This window comes from Anser brachyrhynchus (assembly GCF_964034855.1).
Source record: "Anser brachyrhynchus genome assembly, chromosome: 17".
Taxonomy (NCBI): Eukaryota; Metazoa; Chordata; class Aves; order Anseriformes; family Anatidae; genus Anser; species Anser brachyrhynchus.
Window position 1 is genome coordinate 5612201 of NC_137710.1, and position 16526 is coordinate 5628726.

Here is a 16526-nt window from a genome sequence, read left to right on the forward strand (position 1 = left end):
TCTGTCATCTTCCAGTCCTTTAAACAATTGCTTCCTTTGAAATCCCTTATGCAAGAAGCATATGACCTTACAACACTCCTATTTCTCTTTTGTATTTAACATCACAGTCCTCTCTGTGGTTATATACAATATGGGGAATGCTATAGGTCAGGGCTGTGAGGTGATAGCTAAAAACGCAGGGTGCTCAACTATTGAAGCTAACACAAAATACACAGAAGAAAAGAGGGCTACATGGAGAATGATTGAAAGGTAAACATTATTTTTTATATAAAATTTTGTTGCAGTTTAAAGTTCAAAAACCTAGGAGCATCCTGTATATGAGACAGGAACTATGGTCACGAGTATCCATACTGGTTGTAATTTATATTGCTCTCTATTTTTCTCTGTGTTTTCTCTGATCCCCCACAAATTCTCCTGATAGTGCAGCAATACCAACCTCTCATGAATCTTCCGTACATATCTTCCCTTATCCAGCCTTTCTTCCCCAACATGCTTCTTTCTTCCTCAGCAGCATCCAGGTGCCCCTCCAAAACCTTACTGAAGGGAGGCTCCCTCTAGGTCTCATGCCAGACCAGGTGGGCCAGAATGCCCAGGACAAAACAACAGAGGTACCTCGGAGCATAGCAGAAAAATAGCTTGTCCCTGAATCTGGTGCTAAAAATATTTCACATTTCCACAACATCTCCCATTTTAGCACCATCCTGCATTTCACAAACAGAATGATCTGTTTTCAGATATCTTTAGGGAACAGAGAAGCAACATTCAGAGATATTGAGGCATGACTGTTAAACCCACAAAATGTTAAGTGCTGGTTAAGAGCTGAGGAGTGTTTTCAATTCTCTGTTAAGCCACAGACATAATTTAAATACAGGGAAAGTTTCATGTACATTGGGCCATACCTTCTGAAGGTGAGGTTTATAGCAAATGATTATTTTGACATTCATTGTGCAGTACAATTCTAGATTGGGATTTAAATGCAGGAAAATGCTGTGGGCACAACAGGCTTGAAACAGCGAACTGAACCTAACTTTGTCTAACTCAGCATTTAGAATTTTTATTGGCAGAGACTTGTAGAAAGGAACCAGAAATCATAATTCAGCAAATTCCTTCTATCACTGCTCAACTTTTTGTCCTCGTAGTAAATTATTAACCTCAGCAATTACTCAGTTAGCAAAAGATTAAAGGCTGGATTCTGGCACCCTTGCTGTTATTGGTTAGCATTATGAAGAGTCCTGTTGAATACTACAAAAACATTATTCAAGGTAGTACAAGAAAAGTATCGGCATTTGTGTTTGTAGCTGCAGTATAAAAAATCCTTGAAAACTCATTTGGCAGGCAGCTCACAGATCTCTGTTCCAGCGGGCACTGCAGAGCTTTACCCACTTCCCAGAGGAGCCCTCCACCAAATTCCAGGTGCTGGGAAAGCATACCTGGCCCTTGAATTTCTCATCCCAATACCTTAGGAAAGCCCTGAAAGTCTTTTTCAGTGGTATGTATGTATTCCACACTGTTGCTTTAGCTGTTACTTCCATCTTCTGAGGTGGTTCAGGTTGTGATGACTCACAACGCATGTGCACCCTGGCATGACAGCAGTTTTTGGAATTGTTTCCCCAGGCTTATTGATAAGAACAACCTCTGCAGTGTTTTGCCTTGTTACTCACAGCATCAAAGCTGTCTACAAAACAGAAGTTTGCCCCTTTCCATGTCAGTACAAAGGCAATGAAAAAGAACCTTCAATATAATCAGCGATGTGCAAATCTACTACTAAATAAATAAATTTTGCGAAACTGCAATTATTAAACTAAACGTGTCTGATTCCAACAGCCTTTCATGCACCTAATTCTGATTTAAACAAATAGGAGTTATCTGGAAACTTCCAGGAGTAAATCCTTTATTCTTTGCACTTAACAAGTCCTGAAAAAAAATGCATGAAACCAATATTCTGTCATTAGACTTAAATCTGCAAAATTCAACAGGTGAAACTTTTTATTTGGCCTTTTTATTTATTTTTTGTTTGTTTGCATGCTTGTTTTTTACCTACCTGTAGTGTTCTGTCAAGGGACAGAGCTCTGTTAAATGGCTCACAAAGTCCAGATGTATATTATCTTAGGACTTTTCAATAAGACTTTAGACTAAAATGATTTCTCGATAACCAGCTAGGCATTTGGCTATTTGTAGCACGACATTGTTTCTCCTTTCCCTTGTACTTTGAGCAATCACCACGGAGCAAATTAGTTGTTAGGTACTTCCATTCTGAACATTTTAGGCATTTTTATTTACTGTGTCCTGCTCTCCAGAAGGAAAGAAGCACTGAGGGATCAGATGTAAAGCTTGCAAAATGAGAAATTAGATTTAATAAATATAACGTCCGTTACCTTTCTTCACAAGCAAAGTGTTGCTTAGTGATAGCACGGCAGAACTTAGTAAAAGGTATTCCCAGAATACAGTGCCGCACATTTCAAGTATTTGGGGTTGGCTGTAGTCCTTAAGAAACACAATGTTTCCATTTATTTACTGAAGGCTGAAATGATAAATTTCCCACAGAACATTTTGGAATTCAGAACTTTTTTGGCAACTCATATAAAACAACCCATACGCTATGTAGGCACTGAGGTTTCATCTCTTACTTCTCTCTGCTATCATGAACTCAGAGTTATCATTTCAGCTTTCCGGAAAGCACTTGATGCAGTCAGTTCCTTTTAAAACATATTTTGTTGGAAGCTGTTAGAAAATTCAATACAGAGACTTTGATCATGATCCATTCATTGACTTTCTTGGACTAACTTTTATATGGGATTTAAAGTGGATTTGATTCTTCTGTTTCAAAAGCAAAGCATCTTTTCCAAATTCCTGCAGTGCCTCATGGCATCAGCTTTGCTTTAGAAACAGAGAACGAGGATGCAGAGATATTAAAGCTAAGCTCAGAAAAACATGATTTTACACCTCCTCTAGGAAAACAGAAACATCTTTACCCTTTCTTTTAACATGTAATTAGTGTTAATTGAAGACCTGTGTCAAGAAATTTGTACAGTGGGACAGGATATAGAATGTTTTCCTATCAATGCCAAAGACAAACAAATGAAGATCTTCAGTCGTCCTCTTCATGGATCCTCATGTTACATGCAAGACCTGCGAGTCATAAGAAGTCTTCTAGTCATATGTGGTCCTCAGAAGTAGTTCCCCAATACAACTGTACCAGTTCAAAATCTTACAAAGCATAAGCTGCATCCTACATTTATGCCGTCTGTGTTTTGTGGGACTGCTCACCCTGCAGGCAATATCTGCTTCAGGCAGATAACCTCAGCCCCCTAGTTAAACTGTGTAAACTCTCTTGGCTAATTGAACTGAATTGGATGAGTAGGGAACTACTTTGTCGGCTCAGTGGAGGGGTCTGTTATCTCTAGCAAGGTCACAGTGACAAACAAATGATTATCTTAAATGAGTGGGTTAGAACTGGAGACATTGTGAGCCTTAAAACTTACAGCCTACAATGGGATAGAGCTATCCAAAATAAACTTGCATGTTTTTGTTTGTAACTTAAATTGAGTAGAGAAAGGCTTTCTTTTCTCTGGATAAAGTCATTAGCTGCCAGTATTTTGTAAAAATGGCTTATCTCATAGTAATGTTAATTGATTGAGTTTAGGCTAAAATCTCAAAAGTTAGGGTTGACAGAAAAGTGTCTGCTTTCAAACAAGCAATAGGCAAACATCCTTACTGTACAATGCAGCTTCCCAACCAGACTACCCGGAATAATAAGCTAACAAATTAGAAGAATGTTCTGGTTGAAAAGTTAAACTTTCAGAAGTTAGGAAGTGTCAGAATTAAGGTTGTCATTTCATATTACCTTAGCAACTTTCATCTTTTCTCCCCTGCTCAGTTGCATGAAATTCAGGCAGACCTCTGAAGAAGCACTGAGGTTATAGAAAGGATTGTCCCCAAGATGATTCCTAGTTTCTGTCACCACAGTGGTCCTACTAACTAGGAGAGATTAGTCACAAAAAATTCTTTTCAGTTTCTTTGCTACTATGACGTAGGTATCCATGAACTCGGTGCAGATTTTAATTTCCAAATCAAATATTTCACATAAAGGGTTTTTGGACAGTTAGCACTCAGCAAAATTTCCATTGGACTGTCGAATTTGTATTCTTGATTAAAAAAAAAAAAAAGCCTTGGTTCAAATTTGCATCATAAAACCTGAAATATTATGAACCTCTCAGAAAAAAAAATATATATATATATGTATGTATGTATATTTTTAGAAGAACAACTTGAGGATTTTCCTTAAGTCCATCCTTTTAAAAGACTGAAACATTTGATCTCACTAATGGCTATAGTCAGATAACCAGTAATGAAGCTTTCAGCTCAAACAATTAACAACTAACAAAAGAGGCAGTTAAGGCAGCTTTGTTAAGTGTTGGTATCTATGCTGGTTACAATAAATAGTTTCTGTTTAATTCTGTTGCTGCCTAACTTGCATGCATGCTTTAAAATCTTAGGTTATTTCATGAGACTTCATGCCAGTACTGAAGTCATTACTGTTCTTTGTAGCATGCACATAGATAATAGGCTCAAGTTAGCGCATATCAAGATCTTGGGGGTGCTTTCTCCTTTCCTAATGGAAGAGTAACTTCCATCAGTGCTAATGAAAGTCACATGTCCAACTCCCCCATTCATCAAGATGAGAAAATTACATAACACAAAATTCCCATTCAGCATTTAAAATTTTCCAGCTGTTAAGCAATTCCCTGGATCCAAATCAAAGCCTGCAGATGCTCTGGGGGTAAAATCTCTACTGAACTAATAGCACAGTCTGGATGGAATTGCATTATTAAGAACATTCATGATGGCTCCATGAATCTTCCTGGATGTGGATCAGCTGCTCCTAATTGAATCATATGCTACATCATTATGTCTTTATGTCCTTGGTATCCCTATTTTTTTTTTTTCTGATTTCTTATATTCTTGCTCTCTTGCATCTACATCCTTAGGTCTTTGTCAATTTGATGTTAAAAAATAACTAACTGAAGAGGTATTTCCACAGCAATGTGGCATTGAAATGGAGCCAAATACCATCTCTGTCTTTGGGAATATGTATCTGTTTGCAAGGCAGCTCCACAACTGGTTAAACTAATAAGCAAAAACAAAACAACACAAAAAAATCACCAATTCTCTGGTTATTCATTTATAGATGTTTGCTGTGGATCCAAGTGACCATGTCATTTCCTTTGAAACTGGAAGAATAATGCATTGTCAAACAGTTCTCTTCTATCTGTGCTTAATTCTGTTTCAAATAGGCTACTTGTTAGACCATGAAGAAAGTGGTGTTTTTTTTTTAAAGTACTCATCCAATAAATAGCAATGTGCAAATCCCAAACTAGTGTAACAAGGCAGAAACTGAAACTGGTGTTCAATAACGTGTCAGTTGCAGGAGCTCCTTAATAGGAGGGCTTCCTTGAACACCTGGCTCTTTCTAAGGTTTTTCTATGCAACCTTTTCCACAAGTCACTCAGAAAACATTGCACATGGAAACAAACTGTAGAAATATCTAAGCAACTTTAAAAAAATTGCTCAGGTACTGGAAAGTCGTGTTGAAAAACAGAGAAAATTCAGTTATTTGCTGTCAGTTTTCTTTCTTTTCTTTTTTCTTTTTTCTTTTTTTTTTTCCTTTGCTAGTTATGTCTGCTGCTACTTTTTGAACTTAGAATTGGCATGGAAAAGTTGTGAACTTTAGTGTAATTAAGTGTGATGATCTTTAAAATGGGTTTTGCTTTAGGTTAGTGTGCATGTAAATTCTATTACGATTAAGTAGATCTACAGATCTACATCAGACTAACCATTTGAAATAGTTGTTCTGAAATGGAATGAGTTTATTTTCCTGTACAAAGTGTGTTCAGTATAAAGATTTGATTTTCAGTGGCAGATAAAGAAAATCCAATAAACAAGCAGAAACCTTCAATATCAAGGCATAGGCCAAGACAAACTTGAAGAGAAACTGTTCAGCTGTTCAAAAGTAATCCCTTTACATAGTGACTACAATTTGCTGCAAAGCAGTCCTGAAAAGTTGAAAAAATAGAATGTTTTGGACAGAGACTGCAAATGGAAGTAAGGTTAGCAGCTTTATTCTCCGTCCAATTGTTCCTTCTTCAAAGATGAATAATTTCAGAGGGCAAAGACAGACATAAACAAGAGAAGCCTTTTTTTAGCTTTTTTTTTTGTTTGTTTTTACCATGAAGAGTTAAGTACTACGTTTTCGCTTCTTAAAATATGTTAATTAATTTATTTGGTTTAATGACGATGTAAAAAGAATAGATTTTTATTTAATTGTTTGGTGAGGGCAAAATAGAAGTTCTTCTACATTGTAAAGTGAGTAAAAGAAGGGAAATAAGACAGTTCACTGTATTGCAGGAAGAATTAGCTTTTGTATTGGATCCAGATGAGTCCAGTTGTCTTGGACAATGTTCTGAGTACAATTTTAGAGCTCTTATAGAAACCCTCTTAATGTGTTTTGGGTTCCTTCAAAAATATAACAGGGAAGTGTGGAATGTAAATTAAAATCTTTATTTCCCCTAAGGTATATGGGGTTATATAAGGTATATTTCCCCAGCTCTACCTCCATGTGCTGTTACATTAATTTAGTTATTCCTTCTTGGCATTTAAAAGATGTGCCATCATAATAATAATGCCATGCCATCAGAATATAAGTGAGGAATAAACCATAGATATAAAATCCCACTTGACTTTGCTAGGGCCAGTGTTTCATTTCAGGAATTGTCTCTCTTGGAAGTGCCTGTACTGCTGTCAGTACTCACAGAGGTTACACTGCTTCTGAGGCACAACCTGGGTCTCTGCAAGTCCTTACAATTCAAATAGGTATGCAGTGTTTATAATGATTGAAGTTATGTCCTATTTTTCAATACCCATGAGTCTTTTCAGTTTTTCAGTGTGTTTTGTAACTGTTTGTGCTATCCAGTTTAAAAAATAAACAAAACAAAACAAAAAGCTGGTAAAAGAGACAATTAAATGTCTTAGGTTGAGATGCTCCATAATTTATTGCAGATATATGAGAGAACACTTGTAGAACCCATTTAATTCATTTAATAGTAATGCAAACATTGATATAAATTAAAACTCCAGAATGCTCTCTCACATCTTTTCTCTCCCCATGAGAGGTGAATGAAAATGATTTATTACTCATAGATTATAATTGCTTAAAATAGGTTATGATGTAAGAAAAAAAAAACTAATCCCTTCTACCAGGCAGGAGCAAAATTCTACAGACAGAGAAATTACATCTAACGCCAGTGTGTTAAGGAAGAAATATTCTTCTTCTCCCTTTGGGGAAACTCTAAGAACGTCTTTTTAGAACTGTCAAAATTCACAAGCTGTAATAAATTATTCTTTTTCATTACCCATTTATTAAGTAGGCTGTTTGGTATAATAGCAGAAAAATTCTGTTTAATTTTTACAGTATTACACTACTGTGATTTCTCATTTGAAACAGACTAGTTATCAAGAGCAGTGATGTGTTTTATTTTGTACAGTGGGACCATCCTTCCTCTGAATTCTGATGAAGACAACTTTTAAAGCGTGTAATACTCTGCCTGTCAGAACGGTTACATGTCAGGGAGGTAGGCTGCCTCGGTGGAACCGCCAACCTTTGGGCTCGTTCGTGTAAAGAACTTGGATTGCAAGTTCAGTTACGTTGTGCACATGATATCCACTACTGCACTTCTACAATCTCTTTGCTAACACACATCATAATGCTTGGTATTTTTTCCCCTTTGAAATTCCAGGTCCCAACCTTCTTCTCTGTCAGATGCCAAGGAAAAATTTATGATGAAAGGAGTTCACTCACTGCTTGTAGTAGCTGTATTATCATATTTGACTCACTCTTTTTTTGCAGTTAACCCGAAGAATTAAAGTGGACATCAGATGCAAAATTTAGTAGCATGTTAAACAGGAAATTTGAGGAAAAACAGCTCACAGAGCAAAGAATATTACAAAAATTAGCAATGTTGTAAATATTGGCTGTAAGAGGCTACAGGGATCCCGTTAACTATAACGTGAAATTGTGAATGAAACTTAACACTTTATGTTGAATAACGGGGTAAAACCCAGCCTTTGGAGATGAGAAATCTGGAATCAGGTCCTGGCTCCATTACAAATCTGTGTATGATTCTTAGACAGTTATTTATTTATATTAAAATTGAAATGTCCACTCGGGGTAAAGCTGCCTTGCCCTTAGGGGTGCAAGTGAAACACAAATGACATAAAATAAAAGCAAAAATATGTCTTCGTCTTCTGGTTTACATAAGCTGGAGTGAATGTGCACACTCTACCCACAGCTTATTATGCATAAAGAGCTTTGGAATACAAGATCCAACGTTAATAAACACTTTATAACAAGTGATTGTAATGGGTTTATTTAGAGTGCTATCAGGTCTCGCTCAGTTATCAAGGGCCACATCGCATTCATCCTCCCATGCACAAAACCAAAGGTGTGAGGTGTGGTACTGAAAATACAGTACCACAAAATACGAGTGCAGTTACTGTGCAAGCTCAGGGGAGGTGCCTGGCTGGACCTTAGTTGGCACAACGAAACTCGCGTGGCCTACATGACATTACACCATGCTTCTCTTGTGGTCCACTGTGCTGTTTGTACAGGGATGCACACGTGGTAATACAGAAACTACACAATGTGGCCCCAAAACTAAGAATACAGAAGCAGAGAGAACAGATGGGTGCAACAATATTTTAGGTGAAATCTACAGCCCTCCTGTACCCCAGAAGGGAAACAGAAAGACAAAATGAAAGCTATCTATCCCCTATGTCCTGAAAGGCAATGACAAGTCCGGAATTCTGGCTTTTTGGCTTTGGTTGAAAATATATGAATAAATGGTGGTTATAAAACCCACATTGTAGCTTCACAGCCAGCAGCGACATAAAGCTGCTTTCTTCAGCTGGGAAGTGGATTACATTTTTATAACTAATCCGCAGCTCTTTGGCTGAAAAGATTTGCTAACCCCCTCTCCTCTTCCTGCTTTTTCTTTTAGGACTGTGCACTCTAACAGCGTGCTCCCACCTTGTTCCACCTACTTCCCAAAAGTACATGCATGGCTGTTTAGGGGGATCTACAGTATGTAACTGTCTTTGTGCCTGGCATTGTTAAACAGGATTCACAGACAGGGCAAAAAGAAAAAACAAACAACAAACAACTCAGTGCTTCACTGATGCATAAAATCATTATAGGCAGCATTTCAGTTTCAACAAGTGCCAAAATTCCCCTTTTTTTCTGAATATAAAAAATAAAGCAGAAACAAAAATAACAAGGCTATTAATCTTTCATTAAGTTAAAGGGATGAAAAGGAATCGCTTAAAGTATCATTCTTTACTTGCACCACAAGATTGGATGCCCCCTGCTAACTTCAAAGGCTCTAAAAGAAGCTGGTTAATATTGTTGGCACAGAACCAGACTGTGGTTTACTTTAGTTTTTGTGATTTTTTTTTTAACAAAAGAAAACATTAAGGATTGGACACCGATTGCTAAGTAACAGCTATTGAAAGGGGGTGCCTTATGTGCTGCTACCAGCAATACATCAATTTTCAGACATGTAATAGCTGTTCAAAAAATCATGTCAGTCACTGCATGAGGGCAAAAGTCTCTAACATTGCTCCTGTTTGTTCTGTGGTTTCAGATCAGATACAAATCACTGCTTTTCCCTGCATGCCAAAGCACTTGGACTTGCAATGGCTCCGGTGAAATGCGGACTTTATCCATCCCAAGAGAAGTGATAGATCCGCCATAAGCCACAGAGTCACTCACCTGCTTCCCTGCACAATTGCCATTACATTTTAATTCCTCCCCAGCCTCAAAGTTTGTGTATATTGAAAACAAAGCTAATTGCTACTGAGTGACATAATTTTGTGGTTACATTTCTTTGTGCAGGGGTTTCTTTTCAGTGTAGTGCAAGCTGTTAAGCTGCAGATTGCGGTTGCTGCTGCCTGGCAAAGGGTAAATAACAAGAAGCAGGGAAAAGGAAGGCAGGAAGTGTTTGTGATGGTTTGATGATGTGCTGATAGCTTAATGTGCTTGGCTGAGTTGTGCAGTGGAGGTTCATGTAAAACCATGTTGCTTAGTGTGCGTGTGTGGCAAAGGGAGAAAACATCCAATGTATTTTGCCCTATTTTACAGATACTGAAACTGTTCAGTCTCCACAGCACAGTCAGACTTCAGCCTTTTTCCTTAAGTTGATAGTGAGGCTTGACCATGCAAAGCAAAACCAATTAAGGTTTGAGCACCTTAATTCCCTGGGTGTCAGTGCAACTCACCTTGGGCAGAATAATTAGAAGGCCCAAGGAACCTTCCTACATCCACACAGAGCAGCTGAAGGAGCTGCCGTCCCAGACACAGCTTGTGTAAGAGGTGATGTAAGGTTGGTAAGCAGAAGGAACAGCACGGGTCTGTAGAAGCTTGGCTTTAGCCACCTATGTAGCAGCCAGGGCTACCAGCTGTGTGCATCGAGGAAGACAAAAAAAAAAAAAAAAAAAAAGTTTCTACACAGGCCAAATGGAAAGCCAAACCCTGGAGCCAAAATTTGCAAATGGTCAGTCCTATAGTAGAAAGGCAAAGCACTTCAAGCGTTGGGTCTCACTAAAAATGTCCATGATGCTAACTTCTATCATTAGTCCAGACTTCTGCTTACTTGCCATAACTGATTTAGGTATAAAATGGGATGAGAAAGATGAGTTGAGATTTTCAGTGCAGTTCATGGAAATGTTCTGCAAATAAAGGGTGTAGATATTTTTAAAATACTAGCTACAGAAACAGGATAATGTAATTGGAAGTATCTATTTCATCTGATCTGTTGTCATTCATTCCCCTAAAGCAGCACTACTGGATCTGCCCTTTTGAATCCATATTACAGAATAAAGCAGATATATCCCATTTGTCTCTGTGAAGTTCCATTTCTACTTATACCAGGCTATTAATGTATAACAACTACAAATAAATTTGGCCACTTTCCCCAAAGCGTCTTTCACCCAACATCACCCCACCATACCTGCATCCATTATCTCTTGTATCTATTCCCTCTGGGCTAGATTCAACATTCATCAGAAGAATTACATTTAATCCAGTAGTGTTTGAATAAGGCGTGTATACTTTCTTGCATGTGCCCGATATGACGGATATTTCAAATTCTTTCTTTAAAACTGCTTTTCAGGGAAAGTCTATTATAGTGCTGCTATAATGAATAATGTGTCTCTGACTTCCAATAAGCCATATATTATATTTGTCTGAGTTAGCCCATAAATTCTTTGGAGTAGGAGGAAAGGGCACAACCATTATCCTCTTTGTTTTTTTGCAAGAGGAAGCATACATTTCCTGTACAAAATAGCAAATGGAGTCAGTTGCACTGTTTGTTAAGCAGGTTGCCCAGTGCTTCCTATTTTGAGACACCTCTCAGTTGCTCGTAGTTCTGCCAAGCTGTATGTTCGTCCTGAAATGTGTGATCTCAGCCAAGTGCCTCAGTCATTTCTGAGAGTAAGATGAAGGAAATATTTGTTGTGTTTCTGTGTTGAAAAATTCTGGCAAACGAAGTGGCAATAATGCTGTCATTTGTCTTCACAGAGCCTGAAAGCATAAGTCATGTTTTTAAAATACTGATACTTTAGTGATAAGTGCTTCAGAAATCTCCGCTAGGAAATTAATAATTCTGTCTCAAGGCCAGTTAGTGTGCTGTGCATAAGGTAGGGAGGTACCCACTGAACACCAGAGATAAAGGGAAGCATCGAATGTCACCGGTCTGTCTCCATGTGCTGAATGAGGCATGAATTTTCTCGGAAAAAAGGAACATAATTATGTAATTAAGAATTCTGCCATAATGTATAAACAGCAGGAGGCTAATACTGCTTCATGAGCAGCTCAACTCCTGGCATTTTTTTAAGTCCTTGAGTTTGATCTGAATAATTTTCTTTTAACTTTTTTTCTAAGTATGTGTAATAAATAATAGGGCCTAATGCAAACAATTCAAAATGCAATTATTTCATTTGAGCAGCTGTATGAATTGCATCCATTTTGGGTAGAATGTCTTCCACATAACAAAAGGGACTCCTTCTCTGGAAAATGAATTTTTTCCATCTCCCACATTTATCTGGCAGGGTTTCCAGTTAGACAGGGCAAGGAATAAATTCTCTAAAAGTGTTTTTGCCAGAAGCTGAGGTGGGATGCATTAACATCACCTGGGTGTCCTTCCCTGATGTGGAATCTAGGGAATCCCATCGGCAGGGACATTTCTCTGATTTTCATCACCAACTTTCCCTCTTGCAGACGTGCAACTGGTGCACTTCGCTGGCTTCAGCGGACCTTGGATCAGACCTTGGGCATGAGTCACCAAGGTAAGCGTAAGGGAAGGCTGTCTTTTAACATCCCATAGTCTGGTTGCATGCTGCATCCTTCTGACTTTGTACTGAATTTATGCTTTGCTTTGTGTAATGTTTATCGTGAAAAGATTTTCTAAGCTTGGCTAAGCAGAAAGACTTTCAAGAGGGAGAATGGCTGGTTCGCGCTTGAGACGGCTGCCTGTTAAATGTTACATTAATGATAAGATCCTGAAAGAGCTGGTCGGGGGTGAGCTTTTTCTTTCCTTTTCTACACTATCTTTTCAGAAGTTTCTCTTCCGCTTATGGTGAAGGGGAACAGTTTTCTTTTTCTTCCTTTTTTTATTTTTTTATTTTTATCACCAACTTCAACCACAGGGTCAGCTTTGATTTGGGTGAGTCAGAAACATATTTATCTCTGAAGTTCTCCTTCTGCACCTGGGAATGAAGTGTTTCTCCTCATTTCAGAAGAGAGACATTTTAAATAATAGCAATGCCAAAAAAAAAAAAAGGGGTAATAATAGCTATTTGTTTGACCTGCCATATAGCAGGCCTGATTTATATGTTTGCTGGTACATATAAGATTTTAAGAGACTTCTTTGGTTCCTCTCTGACAATGTTTATAGTTTGTTTATAGAAAGAGGTCTGTGCTCCAGATTTTGTTCTAAACTCTGTTCAACTCAGACAGTTGTTACAGCAGATAGACTTGACCTAGTACTCACCCTGTTTAAGATGTGTTTTATTTTTGCAGGCATTCCATAGTTGCAGGAAGCACTCAAGCCTTAATCTGGACCACTTGTCGGGCAGTGAAAGGGAAAAACAATTCAGGCAGCAATCCTCTTGAAAAACCATACATGGGTTTTAGAGAGAGCTCAGCAGGCCTGCAAATGCTGTAGGCAGCTTTGAAATCCCCATTTTGAGATGGGCCAATGAGGCTTTGTTGTTGATGCCCCAAGGGAAAAGCTAAATGTAGCGCTCATCACAGTGTGAATGCATATCAAGAATAAACTGAGATTTTGCATGGTTTGATCTGTACATCCTTTTCCTGCCTCCTTCTGCAGTTTTGGTGGAAATTAAACTGCTTAGAAGCCTGAAAACCTTAGAAACATGTTGGTTCTCAGACTCTTAACAGGTATCTCCAAGGTCTTCAAGACTGAATTCTTTTGTCGGCTCATAGTTTATGCCCTTGGGCAGGACTACATGCCATTAGTGTAGCTGCCTATCTATTCAGAGGGCTGTGCATAGTTAGGAGCAAGCATATGCTATTCTTGGCTTTATTTCTTTGTGAATATTAGACATCCTGACAAGAGTCTTTGAAATATTTTTGGCTTCTGTGATCTTCTGTTGCTGTAGCCATAGTAATTGGGCTGTCAGTATGCCTGGTACTGCCAGTGCCAGGCTGTCTTATATAGGATCTTGTGTGGTGTATATGGTGGTCTCTGGTAAGAAACATAACATTCTGAATCTCAGAGCAAGCAGTATTTCCTTCATCTTTCTTTAGTATTTGAGCTGCCCAATTTTTCATAGACTACAGCATGGCTAAACTAGAAAGAACAAATTTTAAGTTAAGTATACTTAGAAACACTTCTGTGAACTTTAATTTAGTCCTTTTAACCAAATGCATAATTAGAAAGAAGAGGGTGTCAAATGGGTTGGAGAATGTAGGTCTGTAACATTTGTGTGCAGCTGATCTTTGAACCTTGTACAATAAAAATAGTAATGGAAAATACCACCGGGGAAGAATACACCATTCAGAATAGAAATAAGATTTTACTCTTTTACTCAACTACAGACCAGAAGATGCAACCAGTATAAGCAGGCTGTGATCTACATAATAGTAATGAGATTGTACTCATGGAAAACAATTGGGCATGTCCTTTCAGTAATCATTTTCCCTGTATTATCTTTTTTAAGACCCTTCACATCTTTGTTACTGTATTTTTGTTCAGACTAAATGATGATGTGACTAAGGACAAGCTGTATTCTGCACTTTGAGTGTTTTGCCTAATTTATTGAGTGAGAACCTTAATTCCAAGTCTGTGGATCATTGCAGTTTCAAATGAAGTCAGCTGCAGCTATGGGTGCTCAACAACTCTGAGAGTTAGCTACAAGGATTTTGCACCACATTCATGACAAGTGTCTAATAAGTACCCTGCTATTTCTGTGAATAGAAACAAACAACAACAACAAAAATCAGATGTTTTTGTCACAGATTGGAGAACTCAATATTATTGTTATATCGTGTTCAGTTTGGAAGTGGAGCTTGATTTTTGTTGTTGCAGTGCAGGCACAGAGACCATTATCCAGGCTGAAGTCAAAGGGTGACTGTGGTAGCTGCTACTTGCAAAATTCCTGACTCTCCTTGCGTGGGAAATTTGGACAAAGGGACAACAAATTCCACAGTACTGATTAAAAAAAAAAAAAAAGGGTGTGATGCTAGTGACTATTGCTTCACCTTGCAAGATCACTGCTTTTTACTGTCTTTACTGAGAGTGGTTCTGCCTCTGATCTCTCAGGTGTGGGAAAGAACGTTGGTCCAATTGTACTCCTGTCTCTTGTAAACTTTGCAGTCATTTTGTATTTCTGAAAGCTTTATGGAAGCCAACCACTCGCTATAATACTTCAAGACTATTTTCTCACAGATACTGCTGCTCCATGACTTCAGCAGAAGATCCATTTCCCTGCTCTCCTGGAGTGCCAGCTTTCAAGCTGCATACATGTGAACAAAGTACAGGAGGAAACAGGGTTCATTTCAAAGTGGAAGGACTAGCACAACTAAATAAACCTTGTGTTGTGCAAGTTTTTGTGAAACTGATGGGGAGAAAAAGACTAAAGATTTGAGATTTAATTCTTCTATCTTGGGTTGTAGGGTGTTCTCAAATAGGATCTGGACTATTTAGTTGATGTCTACTTTTTTGTGTTCTCCTTTCGTTTGACCGTTCTCTCTTCACATCCGCTTACAACAGTTCATATCCCTGAACACAGACTATAGCATATAAAATAAGTTTTACATTCCTGTATTTGGATAATATTTAATGGTTTAAGAAGTTAAAGAAAAGCATGAAAAGTGGAAATAGTTAATCTTTTGGTATTTTGTTAAAGAAACCCCTAACACAGGAACACATCCTATCCTTATCAACCTGGAAAAACAAACGGAAAGTTACTGAAGCAAACCATTCAATCTAATATAAAGATTACTAGCCACATGAAAAAATGACATCCATTAATAAACAGACTTCATAGTCCTTCTTCTGACAATGCTCCCCTTGCAGAGACCTGAGAACAAACCAATGAATCATTCATGCTAATACTGAGCCTTATGAAAGGATAAATGTAGAATCAAATGGCAATCTTCTCAGACCATTTTTTTCCTAAGTTGCGGCACACATACCATGATACATTCCTCAACTGTTGTTAATTTAAAGGGTTTGAGGCTGAAAAAAAGAGATTCTGGGAATGTCATGCTGGTCCATGTGGGTTAACTTAAGCTGCTGAGGTATCTGTGTTTTCAGTTGAGGATTCAAAGTGACTTGGTGGAAGACTCATTTGCTTTTTTATCTCTCTACTATTTCTTTTTAATCTGGAAGTCAAGATGACCGAGAATTAATATTAGAATACTGTGAAGCAGATTATTAGCCGTATTATGCAAAATAATTCATATCTTAGATCATAAAAAATAAATAAATGAATTTTTAGATGTGTGTAGATAGAAAATAAAATATTTTCTGTTTGGGTGATTGCATACTGTAAGAACACTTTAATTGTATTTCACTAGGAATAATGTCAAATTGTGCTGAGAAGCAAGCATGCAGGTTTCAGATTTGTCATGTGCCACAGGACATCTACATCCAGATAGTTAAGATTTTAGAAAGAATAATTTGGCTTTTGCACTTGTATTGAAAACTTCACTCCTATTACATTATCTATCCATCTATGTAGGCTCATTGTCTTCAAGGTTTTAACATATGTTCTTAACCATGTTTTCAGGAATCAGTGTAAATATTGTTTTTTGTTTGTTTGTTTTATTTTGTTTTGTTTTTAAAATGTTTCCTATTATTCCTTTGTCTATTGGGGAGCTACACAATTCTAACTAACATCCCTGTAAAGAAGAATATCCCACTGCACATTTTTTTTTTTTTTACTTTGCT